The 18,983-nt window shown below is 44.0% G+C and overlaps 1 protein-coding gene and 1 long non-coding RNA gene across 5 annotated transcripts in view; one reads left to right on the top strand and one right to left on the bottom strand.

Moving 5' to 3' along the window:
- The window catches only part of CA10 (carbonic anhydrase 10), a 484,381-nt gene that overhangs the window by 404,816 nt on the left and 60,582 nt on the right, over positions 1–18,983 (top strand). The window lies entirely within an intron of this gene.
- LOC115282633 lies at positions 1,464–15,609 on the bottom strand. The gene is made up of 3 exons (XR_003904712.1): positions 15,462–15,609; positions 10,245–10,367; positions 1,464–1,562 (listed from the first exon to the last, which is right to left on the bottom strand). It is a non-coding gene; the product is annotated as an uncharacterized LOC115282633 (long non-coding RNA).

Raw genomic sequence — 18,983 nt, forward strand, 5'->3', positions numbered from 1 at the left:
TTCCCTGTCACAGTTCAGGTTCTGCCACCAATGACATGCTCTGGAGTAGCTTGAATAAATACATGCCCAGATGTGCGTCATCCCCATTTGACCCTGTCCTAAAAGTAAAAACAAGGATAGCATCTTGAAAGGTTCATTGATAAAGCTGAGTTAGTATTGTCAGTCAAATTATATATTTTTTTCAACCAACTAGCCACTCTTTGTCTCAAAAGAAGGGGGACTAACTTCAGGAAGAGCCTATATTTCATAGATGGCAATATTAAGGAGTCGGGGCGAGGTTAAGCACTAAATTTTTTATTAAAAAAAAAGTCTGCATTTGAGACTTAAGAGATGTAACAAAAAGGCAAGCACCAAACTAAGAATTAAGACAAATAGGTTTCAATCCCAGCTCTACCAATGCTCCACTGTGTGGCCTCAGGCATGTCACTTCCTGATCCAGGCTTCCTTTTCCAATCATAAAATAACAGGACTGTGCCACGTGATCTCCAGGACACTCTCCAGCTTTAATATGCTTTGATTCTTTTATTACAAGTCTTTCTGGGATCCCATTTTCTCATTTGGAAAATAGTGGTAATTTGTCTAGTCCAAACTTCCTCCCACGGCTATTATGAATGTCACATAAGAGAATAAATGAAGGTCCATGGCATGCTGTTAATTTTGGAAAGGGAGCCAGGGGATGGGAAGCCCTGAAGCCATCCCAGAGCCTAAAGGTTAGTAGAGTCACTTACACAAACTGGGACTGTAAAATATGTCCCTCTTTGTCATTTCTTCAATTTAATTTTCAAACCATACACAATAGACCTGGATTAAAGAGACACCCACCTCTGTCCTATTAAAAAGATACTTATTAGGAGTAAAGTGTCACACATCCTCATGGTTGGAATAGACCCTGATATTGAGGCAAAAAGTGGGACTAGTGGAATCAGGCCCAATCAGTGAAAAGAATGGGGAGGGCAAGAACAAGCATGCATATGGTGTCTCATGTGCATAAGGGTATTTCATAATGCCCCTTGGGGTGCATTACTAGCTCAGTCTTTGAAATAATGCATTGAAAGTATAATTGGCAATAATGATGATGATTATTAGATATACTGCTATCATCATCATCATCATCATCATCATCATCATCATTTCAGTGGTAGAAAACTAGGGCTCAGAGTTTACATGCCTATTGTATTTCAGACCTCAAAACCATACTCCAACCTATCTGGGTTCAAACCCCACCTCATTGCCTATTTAAAAGTCCAAAAAATTCAGGGTTATGCCCATCTGTGCATACTTAACCCCTTAAATCCTGAACGAAAGACATCTGTTGATAAGGTCTTAACCCCTCTTAGAGCCAGCTCTCCTTCCCTTTTAGACATATGCAGAAAACACTGAGACCTCCTGGGTCCCAATCCTGTATGAGACTGAGACTAATGGGGCAAATACAACAAGGACCTTGCCTTCAAATCCTCGGTGGCTCAGCTTTCCAGTCCACTTTTCAGCAATAGGCTGAATTCAAATGTCATCTAAGTTCAATGGTGAGTGATGTAGCTCTTGCAAAAGTTTTGTGAAGACGACTGAAAAGAAACAGAGGGGGAGTGATCTGAGAGTTTAAACTTTCATGCCTTCATACCTTAGTTTGCAGGCTATGTCATGCATCATTTATGTGGGAGGTTTGATAACATTATTTTATTCAAAGCCCATTTATCCTGGACTTTAACAGTACTGTATGAGATTTTATGAGTCATCAAATCCTTCTTTATAATGTAGTTTTGCACACATGCTGACGTATGCTCAAATGAACTCTCAAGGGGGAATGAGGGATAGGAATGAGGTCAAAGGAAAAGGTGTGACCAATTTTGGAAATGCTCACCATTTACAATTTATAGTGTTGTGGTGTGAAAGGAGGTACAGAAGTCTACCTCATAGACTGAGTTTCCAAAGACAGCAACAATCTATTTCACAGATTTCTCAGATAATACTATAAATTATTTCTCCATGTCCATCTCCTACTTGAGATTCCCTTGCCTTCAGAGTCAAAGATCAAGTTAAGATCATCTTAACTTGATGAACAAATGCTGGTCCTCCTGTGAACCTGGTGAACCTCGGGCTCTCTGTTGAATGCAAAACCCACTTTTCAGCAGCAGGCCCTCAGGTTGAAGGGTCTGTAAGGGAAAGGATTCAATTCAGCATTTACTGAGGCCTATGATTCAGTGGGGGAGACAAGTATATGCTTGAATAATGCCCCTACCAGATAATATGGAGAGTGGCAAAATGAGGACCCTAAGTTTATCCATTTAGTTAAGTGTTGAGGTAGTACTTAACCCCCAGTACTGACATCACCTGAGGGGGCAGCTCTGCTACTTACTCCAGTAGGGAAGGACAAGAGGGAAGGGAGACAAGGGATGGCATACTGGCTTTTATTTTCTTTCTTCTTTCTTTTTTTTAAATCTCTGAATAAATGTCATTTTTTGAGGCCAAAGAGGGAACTTTGAACAGTTTAGACATTCTTTTATTACTTCTCCCTAAAATATAACAATCCATTTCCCTAATTCATCACTTCCCACACCCAGAACTTTCCAACAACCCAACCAGATTTCTCTGAAAATAATCTAAGGGGCTGTGATGTGTCACTCAACTGAATTTGCTGGATTGCATCTGGAGGAAGAATCCCTGAGTGAGGTGGCTCTGGGGACTGTCCTCAGGAGGAGAGCAGGAGAAGAAATTAGTAGACTTTTAACATTAGTATGGATAGTATCTACTGATCCAGGACAACAAAGACAAAATCCTCAATATAATTACTTGGAAACTGTCCCCCTCAAAAAAATTGTTTTATCCCCCCTCCCATTACTTCATTCGTTTCCCTACAATTCATTTATAATGTAAGAGTGGGCCCTAAAAGAAGTATGACTATTGAGAAACCAGAACTCTTTTTTTATATATAGTTTATTGTCAGGTTGGTTTCCATATAACACCCAGTGCTCTTCTCTGCAAGTGCCCTTCTCCATGACCATCACCCCCTTTCTTTTTTCCCTCTCCCACTTCGGCCCTCAGTTTGTTTTCAGTATTCAAGAGTCTCTTATGATTTGCTTCCCTCCCTCTCCCTAACTCTTTACCCCCCTTCACCTCCCCCTGGTCCTCTGTTAGGTTTGTCCTGTTAGACCTATGAGTGAAAACATATGGTATCTGTCCTTCTCTACTTGACTTATTTTGCTTAGCATGACACCCTCAAAGTCCATCCACTTTGCTACAAATGACCAGATTTCATTCTTTCTCATTGCCATGTAGTACTCCATTGTATAGATAAACCACATCTTCTTTATCCATTCATCAGTTGATGGACATTTAGGCTCTTTCCATGATTTGGCTATTGTTGAAAGTGCCGCTATAAACATTGGGGTACATGGGCCCCTATGCATCAGCACTCCTGTATCCCTTGGGTAAATCCCCAGCAGTGCTATCGCTGGATCATAGTGGAGTTCTACTGATAGTTTTTTGAGGAATCTTCACACTGTTTTCCAGAGCAGCTGCACCAGTTTACATTGCCCCAACAGTGTAGGAGGGTGCCCGTCTCTCCACACCTTCGTCAGCATCTATAGTCTCTTGATTTGTTCATTTTAGCCACTCTGACTGGCATGGAGTGGTATCTCAGTGTGGTTTTGGTTTGTATTTCCCTGATGATGAGTGATGCTGAGCATCATTTCATGTGTTTGTTTGCCATCTGGATGTCCTCTTTGGAGAAGCATCTATTCATGTATTCCGCTCATTTCTTCACTGAATTATTCGTTTTTTGGGTGTGGAGTTTGATGAGTTCCTTGTAGATTTTGGATACTGGCCCTTTATCTGATATGTCATTTGCAACTATCTTTTCCCATTCCATCAGTTGCCTGTTAGTTTTTTTATTGTTTCCTTTGCAGTGCAGAAGCTTTTTATCTTGATGAGGTCCCAATAGTTTATTTTGGTTTTTGGTTCCCTTGCCTTTGGGGATGTGTTGAGTAGGAAATTGCTGCAGTTGAGGTCAAGGAGGCAGTTTCCTGCTTTCTCCTCTAGGATTTTGATGGTTTCCTGTGTCACATTAAGGTTCTTCATCCATTTTGAGTTTATTTTTGTGTATGGTGTAAAAGAGTGGTCTAGTTTCATTCTTCTGCATGCTGCTGTCCAGTTCTCTGAGCACCACCTGCTAAAGAGGCTGTCTTTTTTCCATTGGATAATCTTTCCTGCTTTGTCAAAGATTAATTGGCCATACATTTGTGTGCCCAGTTCTGGGTTCTCTATTCTATTCCATTGGTCTATGTGTCTGTTTTTGTGCCAATACCATACTGTCTTGATGATGACAGCTTTGTAGTAGAAGCTAAAGTCTGGGATTGTGATGCTTCCCGTTTTGTTTTTCTTTTTCAATACTACTTTGGCTATTCGGGGTTTTTTTGTGGTTCCATACGAATTTTAGGATAGTTTGTTCTAGGAGAAACCAGAACTGTTAAACTAATTAGAATTTGAGGGAAGGACATTGTGTTGACCGGCTAGGCTGCTTTTCATTCTCTGAATATCAAGCACTTTATGTCGCCACGGCCACAAGTGTGGAAACAGACTCATGAGTCCTCATTCTTCCCTGCCCTTCTCAAGCCACTAACTGAAACTGTTCATCCCAGATGTAGATGGAAATGTGCTATCTGTAGTTTTCTTCCACCTGTAGACTTCTCTATCTATACTGAGCTTCTCCCACCATCATTTAACAAGGGCACATACCACCTTTTCAATCATATCTCCCATGTTTGAAACCAAACAGTCCCTGACTCCCACCCATGAGGGTGGCCTTATGAAGTAGCCTAAGGAAGCCCAGCATTGGAAAATAACCATGGTGATAAAGATCCCAACCCACCTTCCAGAGAGCTGCAAGGGTGGAAGGGAATTATTTATTCTAAGAAAAATCACAATACTTGGTCATTTATATGCATTAACTTATTTAATTTTCACACCACCCTATGATAAGATAGCATTATTGTCCCCATTTTGCAGATAAAGGAGGTAAAACGGTAAATAATCCAGGGTTACCCAGGGCTACATGAATTGCAAATTGTGGAACTGGCCATCAAAGCCAGTTTTCTTTTATTGCAAAACTCTGTACTCATTCCACCATGAGACTTTGCCTCTTTAAGACCGAGATGAATGGTAACATATAGTATCACACCTCACTTCTCAAAATGACACAATCACGTGTACACACATATGCAGAGAGAATAAGAGAGATAGAGAAAAAGATATTGACATTTCTTTCCTTAGGAACACCATTGTCCTCTATACTGGGGCACTCGATGTTCCTTGGTTATAAGTAGCAGAAAGCCACTCAAACTAATTCAAGGATTAAATTTATTTCTTTAAATGATACCAGGTATATTATAGACTCAAGGGCCACAAGAAGGTCAGAAACATCAGATCAACACCAAGGGTCACAGACTGACTCTGAGTACTGCATCAAGTAATGAGTCATCTTCCATCCATATTTCACTCCACTTATAATTCAAATGCCCAGGAGATTGAATCTGGCTCAAATTGTGAGGTCCTGGATGCCAGAGTACCAGGATTGGCATTTCCCCAGTGCCTCCATTACCATGGTCTATCCCGAAAAACCCACTAACTTTCCCTTTGCTCTCTTGACTGTTGGTAGAGAGTGTTTGTTTTGACAACCCACAAAAATAAGTAACACCACATAGTCTGAAAAGGAGTGGTAAGTGTTGTGCTGTGGTAAGTGTTCACAAAAGGCCAACACATAGGAAACTCCTCATTTACTTACAAATCACAATCTCTCTAATTAAGAGTTCATAGCCTGAGCTGCAAACTAGATTGAGAAATAAAACAAGGAGATGTTTGCTCTAGGACTACCTCACTCTCTGTAGTAGCTTCATTCCTAGAAGTGTGTTCTGTGGATCAATATCAATTCATGGTGCCTGTTGACTTACAGCATGGTTCCAGTGTTGCTTTATCTACACACAGGAAATTTTTATGACTAAAATCTTCCAATACTTTGGCTCTAAGTGTCTCTCTTCCTTCACTTCAGCCTCTCTGCCAAAGGACAGCATTTTGTGAGAAAAAGCCAAATTGCTAAGTATTTCCCTATACTATTTATCTTAACCCCCGTGAAGTTGTATTGTCCCTATTTTAAAGATTTGACAACGGAGGTCTAAAGCCACATACCTAATGACAAGCTACACTAGGGCTCCAACCTATGTATCTTCCTCAAGTAGCGTATTACTATTTTATCTCCAGTGGGTATTTGTGAAATATCTGGAAAGGGCATGAAAACTGCTCCATCTCAAGTTGATACTCTTAAGTGATCAATTTATTCATTTAATGCACTGACTCATAAGTATGCTTGGAGGTGAACAAGACAGTATGTGGAGCTGGTGCAGCTCACACTTTATAATGACCTTTTTCATTGAAGGTAACTTACAGCCCTGCCCTTACCTAAGATCACCCAATGATTTCTATGAGGTAGAAGTTCCTGGGTCCAGTAGAGAGGATCCTCTACCCAGATCCCATTTGGTAGCCATTGTGTTCATCCCCCCAGGTGCTGTGACTTTGTCATATCACACCTGACTGCTGCCTCTTTTCCTGGGAAATTGCCTTCTGTTATTGCCCATGAGACCACACCCCAGTACTTTCACCCATCCCCAGCAGAAGCCCATAGTCAGTGACTGATGCATACAGGGCAAGGTTATAACGAGCTGACCTCCTTGCCTTAGGTGATACTGATTTTGTTGTATAATCCACACTCCAGTACTTCTTTAAGGGCTCAGACTGAAACAGTCTTCATCTGAGTCAACATCCTTACTTAGATATTTGCTTTTGCTCTGTCCTGCTCCCCCACCCCACCTTGTCTGGAGAAGACATCCTCAATGATTCACTTGAGCCAGACTTCACATCTCAGACTGCATCTAAGGGCACCCAACCAAAGACGTCTAGTTTGACTTCATTTTGTAGCAGAAGAGTTTACAAAATATAGGTCTTTGAAAAGAATATGCATGCCACAGTCACACATTCAGATTGGGCCTTCTTCTAAATTTAAACAAAATCAGCAAGATCTAGTTGCATTTGCATAGTTTTATTTATATTGAAGATGAGGGAACAGTGGTCTCATAATATTCAGGACCACTTAAAAACCACACAATCATTACCAATTTCCCAATAGTCTATGTCTAAACCAGTTTTTTTGGAAACATCACATCCATTGGTAGGAATCGTGAATTTTTGCTTTTTAGTACTGGTGTTAACATAAGTGTGAGCTGTGATGAAAATTAATGCACTGCCTGATCGTTTCCACAAACAGAGCCTTTGGTGAGGTTGATGTTGAGCTTGTTGGGTAATTATCTTGGTTTTTTTTTTTAATCTAAGCATCCTTTTTATACATTGCGATTTCTGTTTGCAAGTTTAGCTTCAAGTTTACTGAACCATTTAATTAACTTAAGTGTTTAAACTTCTAGAGGTGTTGATTGATTCTAATCAGTATTTTCTGCTACTCTAATTGAAGACTTCCTCTCTTGGACTATTGTCAGTGAAGCATAAAATAAAAAATAAAGCAAAATGTTGTTTGGTCTTTGGCATAATCTAACACAAATTTAGTTGGGCCCATAATTGCATGAACTTCAGGAGGACAGAATAGAGCCAATGTCTGTTTCCTTTGAAGCTGGAGAGCCAGCCCCAGGAAGAGAGACTGTGCAGCAGGCACAGGGAGGAGACTCTTGCCACCTCTCACCAGGACTTAGACTTCAAGCCAAGTCACTTTCAGGTTTGGCAGATTTCACTCTTCATGGGAGCTCAGTGGGGAGATGTTTGCAGGGACACATGCCATCCAGAGAAAGCTCTTTTCTCTTTTAACAGCTCTTCTTGTCTTGGAAAAACACAAAATCAACCCAGCCTCCCACCTTCTGCAATAACACCCCAGGCAAATGCAAACCTGACCCCTAGGATAAGAACTGCCCCACGTTGAGATCTTTCTGCTGGTAGTGAGGATGGGTGCCAGGCTTTTGAACTCTAGGCATTCATACAGCCTGGAGATGGTGTTTGTGTGCTCAGAGAGAGACAATTCAGGACAGCTCTGGGGAGCACCTCTGACCTGCAGGCACCTGAGACAGTGGCCCCAAGTGGCCTAAGACCACTCCCCAGCTTCAGCTTTTGAAGACCGGGTTTCCTGTTGCTGATTTCAAAATGATTTTCTGGCAAGCTGCCGTTGGTCTCTCCCGAGACAATTCTGTTCTAGTTGACTTCTGTTCGGTACAAAATAATGTATTATGGATACGGCATTTTTCTGCTAAGAAAATGTCGGCTGCTGAACTAGATCAAACCGCCCTCCAGTCCTTCAGTGCTGACTCATTTTAATTATTGAACTTCTCTCCCTGGAAAGTATGCTGTGTGCTGTTTGCCGAAAAACTGGCAGTTTTAACACAATTTGGAAACTTTTCATAGATTGATCACCCCAGGAAAACAGGCAACTGATCGCCAGAGAAATTCTGCAGTTAAGATTAGTTTGCTATTTGATGACACTGAAGAAGTGAAATGTGTCCCTGGGACACATTTCACTCCCTAGCATCCATCCTGCCTCCCTGGCTGCCTCCAGAACAGTACTTTCCTCTGCATGTAGCCAGGAACTTTTTTTTCCTCTGTACTTCAGGGGTCCAGCTCTAAAGCCAAGCTTGCCAGCCCACCCAGGCCAATATAATCTTTGCCTCCTCCAATTCACTCTCTTAACTTCTTTCTGCTTCAGTCATGCCCTTCTAGCCATACTCCTCTTTCTGCTTTGGAAACACTCCAAGCTTTGCCCTACCTCAGGGCATTTGCCTATGTTTTTCTCTCTAGTAAATTTTTCTTCTAGTGTACATACATGGTTTGCCATCCTGGGTACATAATAGAATAATCTTGGGTTTCATGTCCAGATCAATTACACTAGAACCTGCAGAGACAGGGTCCACCATCTGTGTTTTTTTTAAAGCTCCATGTGAACCATCACCTCAGACCTTCGTGTGACTGAGGCCTCCCCATTGTTCGGGTCTCAGCTCCAACATCCCGTCCTTGCCTATCTAAACACAGGACGCCTGGGTGGCTCAGTCAGTTAACTGTCCGGCTTTGGCTCAGGTCATGATCTCACAGTTTGTGGGTTCGAGCCCCGCGTCAGGCTCTGTGCTGACAGCTAGCTCAGAGCCTGGAGCCTGTCTTTGGATTCTGTGTCTCTCTCTGACCCTCCCCTGCTCATGCTGTCTCTCTCTCTCTCTCAAAAATAAATAAAAACATTAAAAAAAAAATAAAGTAGCCTAAACACTAACCACCAGAATTTTTCATCATGCATTGACTTTACCATCTGTATAATATTCATCACTATCAAAAGTTATCTTTTCCATTTTTGTTTGTTTGTTTAGTAGTTTATTGTCTTCCCCCACCATAATTCAAGCTCTAAGATGGCAGGAATCTTGTTCATCTTGTTGGCTTATGTATCATCAAGACATATACTTGATACATAGTAGATACTCAAAACATATTTGCTGGGGGCCGTGAGTAAATTAATGAATGGATATATAAATGAATGAATGAATGAGTAAATGAGTGAGTGAGTGAGTGAGTGAGCTTCTGTCCTTAGAGTCCAAGTGACTATTTTTGATAACATACTTTCCTTGATAATAGTCTGCTTCAGTACACCTGGGGAGAATATGTTTATTCTGAGGACAACCACCATTTTCTGCTTTGAGGTCCTCTTAACATGAAGATGCAGAAAATTTTGATGAACAACAACAAATTTATATAACCACAACATCATGAGTAATGTATCCATATTAGAAGTACTATTAAAGTGTAGAAATTTAATGTCCTTCCCTGCAAGTCCTACACATGGCTGCCACCAGAACGTCAAAGTTTTACTGTCCTGTGCCTGCACCCACCCCTTCCCACTATCAAGCCTAAGTGCAGGCATTTTCCTTCCCTGTTTCCTTACCTTCCCATCTAAGCTTCCCAGAGGAGCATTTAGAAAAAACACTGGTTATCAGTAGACCCTGATTAGAATAACTATTGAAGACCACTTATGATCACTAAAGCAGCAAGGAGTGGTTATGTCTTGGGATTCTCCAATAATTTTAGTGCCATCTTCTGCTCATATCCATTCCCAGGTCCTTCCTGGGTTGATGTCCTCCTTTAACATCTGCCTAAGTGCTTACCCCAGCAGGTGCCATTATCATGAATCTCCCAAAACTCACCATTTGACTCACCCTTTGACTCACCCTTTGACTCACCCTTTGACCATGAACAAACTTGATGAGTATTTCTGGGTGCCACCAACAACACCATTCACCCCTTCGCCAGAGCTGTCTTCAGTTTTCTTAGAAAAGCTAAGCCACTATTCTCTAAAACAGAAAGAACAGCCCCACATGAAGCCAGCCAGTCTTCCAGAAGAGATTTCATTGTTCTGCTTAAGGATAAGACTATGAGAAACAAATGTATATATACTTATCCACTTTTCTTCCCTGCCCACTCATCATAATGCTTGGTGGCCACGTAGTAAGCATCAGACTGCTTCTTCTTACTTGTCTTGCCTATTTACACACACCAGAAAGAGTGTTTCTGCTTCAGAGAACCAAGAGCTCCTCTGGTAACCTGGACGACTAATTCGCCTTCTGAAGGCAAGTGGCTAAATATTTATACCATATGAGAGTCTGACTCATTCTCTGCTATCATGAGAATGTGTCACAGTGCTTTGTGAAGCTTGAGCTGGTATGAGGGACATCTGAGGTCCGGGATTGACTTTGCAGCCCAGAAAATTCAGGAAGTTGAGAGTATCAGAGCCCTCCTGTAAAGAAGAAGGGATTCTGACACAACCACTATCTAATCCAGTGCGGTTTCTGAGTGTTCACAGAAGATATCCACACCTCAAGAACTGGGGCTGACCACTCACTCACTCATTCATATATTCATACAATACCTACTTATTAAGCACCCAGCATGTTGCCACTATGAGGATCTAGGCACTGCGGCTACAACAGGGAACAAAAAAAGAACAGAAGTTCCTTCATACTGGAATTTAATGGAAAAGACAGACAACCAGCAAATATGTAAAATGTACAATACATTAAATGGTGACAAGTGCAATGGAGAAAGTAAAGGAGATGGTTTATCAGAAAAAGGGACCTGTGTGGAGATTGCAGTGTTAAATGAAGGGGTCAGGGAAGGCCTTGCTAAGCATGTAACATGTGAACAAAGATCTCCCCTCCAGGAGGAGGCTGGCGTGAAGGCTGGCAGGTGGAGAGGTTTCTGACCCTCAGGCAGGAATGTGCCCAACGTGTGGCAACGGAGGCCACTGGTCTTGGAACCTGTGTTTGTGGAGAGGGAATAGGGTTGGAAAGGGCCGGAAGGTTTGGGAGGGCAGGGTCTGGATTTAGGTTTCATTCTAAACGTGGTGGGGGCCATGGGAGGTCTTCAGAGGAGTTGCAGGATCCAGTCGAGATTTTAACAGGCTTGGTCTGGCTGTTGTACCAAGAAACAATGTCAGGGTTAAAGACAGATGCAGGGAGACCTGTTAAGAGGCCATTGTAATCAGAGTGAGAGCTGCCGGCAGCTTAAACCAGAGGGTATCAGTGGATTCTGGATACAGTTTGAAAACAGGGCCATCTGTGGCAGGTGACAGAGTTGGCGTGCTGTGCAGAGAAGGAGAGGCATCAAAGTTTGTGGCCATGAAGGCGAACAGTTCCCATGGGAGCCCATTCCTAGCACATGGGACCACTCAAGAATCAGGAGCACTGTATGGACCCGTATGTGAGCACAGAGTCATGACAAAGGAACTAACCCATCTTATTGGTAACAGCTTCCATTTACAAAGCACCAAATACATGCCAGACCCAGTGAACCACTGAACCTACGTAACTCCACTCTCGTTTCCAGCAACACAGTAATAAATATACCATTGTCCTCACATGAGGAAATTGGGGCTTTGAGCAAAGTGACTTGCCCGGTTGCTAGAACCATGACTCCAGCTAGACTTCCAGACTCATGCTCTCAACCACTGTGCTACTCAGAATCATGTTCAAAATGCGTTTTAACCAAGTTCAAGAAAAATGATGAATTGCCCTTCTTCCTCTAAGGCTTTTTAAGCTACAGAACCAGTTTTCTAGACTGAGAACAGCTCTGACCTTTGCCAGTGGCAGAGACCCCTTGTCAAATTCTAACTCTCTCTTCTGTTATTTACATCCTTTCCTACTTGTTGCCCAAATCCTCTGCCTGCCATTTGGCAGTGGCTTCATAGCTGGTTTCTGTGACATCCATTGTGGTTCAGAGGAGTCCCCTCCCTTAATATTTGAGAGACACCCTTGGGGCACCTGGGTGGCTCAGCAGGTTAAGCATCTGAATCTTAGTTTCAGCTCAGGACATGATCTCACAGTTTCGTGCATTCAAGCCCCACATCGGCCTCTGTGCTGGCAGTATGGAGCCTGCTTGGGATTCTCTCCCTCTCTCTGCTTCTCTCTCTGCCTCTCTCTCTCTCTTTCAAATAAACTTTAAAATGAAATATATTTGAGAGTTTGAGAGCTACCCTTAATCATTTGATGGGATTTAGTGAGCACCTTGCTCCTATCTGCAGTAAGTGTAAAACATATGAGTGGCTTTCTTTTGAGGCATCCCCCTCCCCCCACCGCAGGTGAACTAACCCAATGAGGATATCATTTCCCGGTCTGATTTCCAAGTGTGATGGACTTCATACTTATCAGCCTATGACACTAACCATGGTCTCTTTACTATTCTGAAAACTGGGTATTGAGCGCCCCCTCTGTGCTAGGCACTGTATTAGGGAATGCCATGGAGAGCAAACTAGACTCAGTTCCTGCTCTCATGAGGCTATAGACTGATGGGGCAGCCAAACATTAAACCAAGAGGCCCTTTATTAAGCCTTAAAGCAGGCATGGGGTTTGTGCTCTAAAGGAAAGAAACACAGTTTTATGTATATATATGACAAAGGAGCCAGAGCTTGCCAGAGAGGTAAAAGAAAGTGTCCCTGAAGAAATGGTGAGCAGGCTGCTATCTGAAGGATAGGTTCTTCCCTGGATGGAGGATGGAGGAAAAAATAAGTGGTCCAGATGGTGGTAAGAGGAGCTATGATGAGTTTAAGGGGCAAAGAAAGCAAGTCAAGACTTGATGCAAAATGAGGGGAAGGGTTAGGCAAGATCACAAGATGAAGAATGTTGATCTTTAGCCTGAGGGACAGCAATTCACCCTTCAGGGGACAAATTAAAAGAGAAACATGATACATTTCCTTTAACAAAAAAAGGAGATACATTGGAGGGGTGAGGTGGACAGAGGAGACCCCTGTACACTCACGAGATGATCTGCTTTCCACTGAATTTTCCTGGACATAGAATCTTAGCATGTCTGGACTGGAAGAGGTCTTTGAGTGCATTCCTCTACTCCAGCTGCATTATTTTATGCAGGAGGAATTTGATAGACAGATGCAACTTGCCTAAGATCATGTGGCCATTTGAATCACTCAAATCAAGGTCTTATGATTCAGAGACTTATGTTTGCAACCACTGTTTTAGTTGTCTGTGTTTGCATAAAGACTGAGTTCTTTCAAAGTATAGATTGTGTTATATTTGGTATTGTATCTCCAGTATTTGATGGGAGTAAGTAGTCCATATATGTTGGATGGATGAACAGAGGGGTAGGTGGATGAATGGATGGATGGATGGACAGACAGTCAGAAATATGGGAAGTATGCTGTTTCTTCTAGACTCCATAAACTTCCATAGCAACAGCTGAAAGATATTTTGTGTCATTCTCAGCCTATCAATAACCAATGTTGAGGCTGAGCCAACCTTTATGATTTAGCAATAACCATTAGGAAACTTGGAAAAACTATAGGCTTATTACTTACAGGCCCTGGAAATTACACAGTACACCTGGGGCCACACAGCCAGGTTGCAGGTAGAGAGAGAGCACACACAGGCTGGAGTTCTGCTTTTATTAGGGTTAAGGGTGGAGGATAGGGTTTCACATCTCACTCTTTCTTGGTGAATTTAAATCTTAAGAGTGGAAACTTAACACACAGGAAGAGAAATGACAAGGGGCCCAAATAGTCAGTTATTGAAATCAGCCAAGATCTCTAAAACAAAGAAGCCTCAGTGGAGGCAGGTGGCCTGGCTCTTTGTCTTGTGTGTTTATTTGATTGCCTCGGCAATCAGAGCTTAAGTGAGGCACTTGCATTACACAAAAGGAAAAAAATAACTGTCAGGACTTAAACTACAAAAGAGAAATCACTTTTCCCTTGGTTAGAACTATACGTTATGACTTTCCTCACCCAAAGCACTTCCTCGAAGTCATGACAGCCACTCTGGACCATGACCTCAGTATCATCCCACAGGACGCCTTCCTTACCCAAGACTGTGCCCAGGGAGCCTGGGTCCCCGAAAGAAGCCGATAAAGCCACTCTGCTGTTGGAGGTGGCAGGCAGCCTGGGATCACTTAGGTCATTGCACCGACTCCTTATTTCTCCTGGAAAGGAGCCTAGCTTGCTAACTGTCCAAATTGAATTTTAAAAACTTTAATTAGGTCCCCATAAAGATCTGTCTCTTTTAATGGCAGAAATCCCAGTTTCCTAAGTGTTTCCTCAGGAGCCCATTCTTTGCCACCCCACTACTCACGTTCATCATGCGCCCCCCCCTTAAGGACGCTGAGTGAAATGCTGAAGAAATATTGTCACAAGTGACAATAAACACAGGGCTGCGTGGAGGGACTGGGAGGTGGGGGGCTCTTGCCAAAACATAGCCCTGACAAGTATCTTCTCTATTAATTCTCACAGCAACAGTGAAGAATGAGGCCTGGGCTCAGTGTTACAGATGAGGAGCGAGAGGGCACAGGGCCTCAGGGCCTTGCCCACCACAGGCCAATATTCGGACTTACACCTACTAGGGACTTTCCCAGTCTTCTTTCCATGAGAATGATATTCCAAATGGGCTGACTACCCACTTGGGGTTATTCAGAATGTAATCATCATAACTAAGGCGAGCAAAAAAATTGTCATCAGCCAACATTTATTGACCACCTACTGTATACAGGAGTATAACAAGCACCATCTCTCAGCAGCCCTCTCTGGGCTTGGTGTGCCACCAAGAGGCTATCTCAGGCCACTGGACATTCCTCTTGGCCTTCAGAGCACTAAAGTAGGGTCTTCATTCCAGTTCCCTGTCAGCTGCTTTCTCCACATCTGACCTGGGGGAAGACATTTAGTCTTCCTGAACCTTAGGGACCTTCTGTACCCTATGGGCCCAGTTATTTGTATACAACAGATTCCCAACAGGATAGATATGGCTCCCTCACAATTGGATATTTGAGGGAAGCATATTTGCAAAAGTGTGAGTGTAAGAAAACCACCAGGATTAAGACACTAGTGCATGGATACTAACAGTATGTTTATTACCACCCTGAGGTCCAAAGGGACAAAGGGCAGGAGAACTTACCAGAAGCTGGAAGGAGAGATTCTTGTAGGGTTTGGCAGCCTGGAGCGGGTCGGTGATTTTTAGGATGCAGCCACCTCACAGGGCAGGAACCAAATGCAGCAGAACCCTGATCTCCCTGGCCTCCTCCCTCTTACATCTTCCCCAGGGCTGCCACTGGGCAGAACTCTATGAGAGATGGTCTCCCCAGGCAGAGAGGAGGAGGGTGGAGAGGGAGTCTGGAGGCAAACATGGAAGCCACAGGCACATGGTACCAGTTCTACCTGCACCAAAGTGACCTTAGGAAAATGAGATGAAAAAGAGTTACTTACTAAGCTGGGCATAAGAACTACCTGTCAGCAGCCATCTATAGGCTCTTTCATGTGTCACCAAGACAGGGATGAGAATGATCTACAATTTAAAAGAAGAGCAGAATAGAATCTGTCTCTCCTCTTTGAACTGAACGATGAGGAGCTGGGTTACAAGACAGTGTTATTCAAGGAACTTCAAGGGTTAGCATCCTGGATTTGGGTCTGGATCTGCTACGTACCAGCTGAGTAATCTCAGTGAGTCCTTACCTCTCTCTGCCTCTGTGTCCTCACCTGCAGGGTAGAGACCCTACTACCCCCCATGCAGGGTGCTTTGGGGCTTACAGGGGACATAAAGGGAAACTCATAATGCCTGACCCTCGATAGGTACTCAAGAAATACATTATGGAAAGAGTGAATGAATGAGTGATTCCCAGGGTCCCTCTGGCTCTCAGATGATGGGGATCTCATTCTCTGGACTGGTTGTCAGGTTCTAAGGAAGGGCTTGTGACATCTGGGCAAGGTACCAAACTTTGGATAAGACCTAGGGTAAGACAGGCGTTTGGAGGGCTGGTGACCATAAGTTCTGCAGAAGGAAGGGGTCTCAGTAGAAACAATATGCCTCAGACTCTATCCCAAGTCCTAGCCCTCGTTGGGCTGTGGTAGCCTCTGTGTGCATGGAATTTGAATATAAGCCAGCAATTTTGATAGAATATCCAATTTGTCAAAGTAGGTTTCTTCTGGCAATACATTAGAAACAACTGTGAAATTACCTTTCTTGGCCAATTCCCAAGTATGGGTGGATAATTGAGAATTAACTATTATGAGACTTTCATTTGAGGATATAAATAATACTTAAAGGAGGAAGATCGTGAGGGAAGGAAGCTGGCTCAGTATCTTAGCATCTAACCAGTCCATGTAACAAAGGCACCAGCCTTCACAGAGCTTACCATGCTGAGGGAAATGGACCATAACCAAGAAACTTAATACGATACTTAAATTTATGCTGTTGGGGATTGAATTACATCTCCCAAAAAGATATGTTCAAGTCTGAACCCCAAATGCCTGTGGATGTGCCCTTATTTGGAAATAGTCTTTGCAGATATCATCAATTGAATTAAGATGAGATTATTAGGGTGAGCTCTGATCCAATGCCTGGTGTCCTTGTGAGAAGAAGGAAATGCGGACACCCACACACACAGAAGACGGCCATGTGAGCACAGATGCAGAGACTAGAGTCATGCTGCCACAAGCCAAAAGTTGATGGCAGCCCCCAGGAGCTAAAGAGTGAGGCATGGGACAGATTGTCCCTCGGAACCACCAGAAGGAGCTAACTCTGCCCACACCTTGATTTTGGACATCTAGCCTCCAGAACTGTGAGGGAATACATCTCTGTGTGTTGTTGCACTTCACTATAGCCACGTGGGGAAGTTAATACATATATTGTGCTAAAAGGCTAAGTGTCACAGAGAAAAGCAATTCATGGAGGAGGGCAAGAGGGACAAGGAAGGAAAAAGAGTGGGCAGGCAAGCCGGGGTCTGGAGAAGCTGGGGCACGAACCACTGGGAAGGTGAGGTGTGAGCCAAGCAGAGATGGGGAAGAATGTGGCAGGCACAGAAAACAGATGCCACGGAGGCTGTAACATGACGTGTGCTGTGTTCGAGAAGCACCAAGGACGCCAGCGTGGCAGGAGTGTGAGCAAGCAGAGATGGGGGTGGGGGCATGAGGATTGCATGCAGGGCCTTGTTGGCCATTGTCAGGTCTTCCACCTTTACTGGGAGTGGGGTAGGGGGCGGGGGCAGACTATTTCACAGTCTGAAATAGGATTTAAAATGCTCTTTGGCTGCTGTGTTGAGAACAGATGGAAGCAGAGCAAGGACAGAGGTGGTGAGAGGACCCGTTCAGGGGCCCCTGCAACAACCCAGCTAAGGGCACCGCCTCCAAGGGCATCTTCACCAGGTTCCCGAAGCCGCCCTGCGGGGGAGGGGGTGGGGCTGGGATTCCGGCTCCCCTTCTCTATACGGCATCCCGCCACCCAAAACCCAGGCTTCCAGCCACAGAGGACTTGATCCAAACTTCTTCTGAGACCTCGCAAAGAAGGAAGGAAACTTACCTGCCTTCCTGGGTTCACTGCCCTCAATCCCATGTGTACCTCACAGAGATACTGCAAGAATCAAAGGAGGGAACAGCTGTGGAGGCATTTTGGAAAAGCATAAAGCACTAGATAAATGCCATTGATTGCAATTAATACTAATATCAGTCACCCCTCTCTTCAACCTGCAACCATCAGCCCATAAATACCACCAAAGCGATGTCTTTGTGAAGAGATGGATCCCCACGTGCATAGGAGGCTGGTGTGCACACCTGCTGGGGAGAATTTAGCATTTAATGGATTTCACTGTAACAAGAGCAGTGCTGCTCCGGTACTGTGGGCCATCTGTTGGGCTGGGGCAGTGGCCTCGCCATGCACAACCGGACTTTTGGAGGAAACGGCAGTCTCTCAACACACAGTAATTGAAAACATTCTGTTCTTCGGCAATGCTGCTTTTTTTTTCTTTTTAATTTCATTTTAACAATGACTAGTTTTGTTTCTGATGCTCTGGAGGGACGTCTTGGCTGAAGCGAAGCAAAGATTGGGTGTGAGGATCAGAGGACACACTGGCAAACAGGTGTCTGCATGAATTGGGAGGCCTGGGCTCCATACATGCCTCTGGTTGAAGGAAGAGGAAGGAGATTGGTTCAGAGGAAGCTTGGAGCAAAGACGAGAGGAAAGGCAGGTTCGTGGACAGCAGGTTGGTGTCTCTTTGTCAGATGCCAGTCCCAAGGGAAAACTGAAGGGGTGTTGTTTTGTCCAGCAGTAACCTTAAGTGGCTGGGACCACAAGCTGTTTTTGTTTCAGGTCTGGGTGAGCCATTGCAACAGAGGGTAGAGGAGGGAACATTGTCTCCAATTCCAGGGAGCACGCAGGGATGGTGGTCAGAGCCAATGGTAGAGTGGGGGCATTTGCCGGGCTGAGGTCGGGGCGGGGGGGAGGGCAATGTGTAAGCAGCACCAGAGCCCACCGGGTCTGGAGGGAGGCAGGGAAGCAGCATCCTAGGGAGGGTTACCACCCAGGAGAGGACTACCTCCACGTGACCAAGTAACTCATGCCACTGTAAGTGTGGAGCTGGAGAAAAGATGCAGGCTGGTTACCTGGGCCCCCGCCGGGTCTTAGAAATGACTGGAAGGCATAGGGGTG

Source organism: Suricata suricatta, chromosome 17, assembly GCF_006229205.1.
Source record: "Suricata suricatta isolate VVHF042 chromosome 17, meerkat_22Aug2017_6uvM2_HiC, whole genome shotgun sequence".
In the NCBI taxonomy this organism is placed as follows: Eukaryota; Metazoa; Chordata; class Mammalia; order Carnivora; family Herpestidae; genus Suricata; species Suricata suricatta.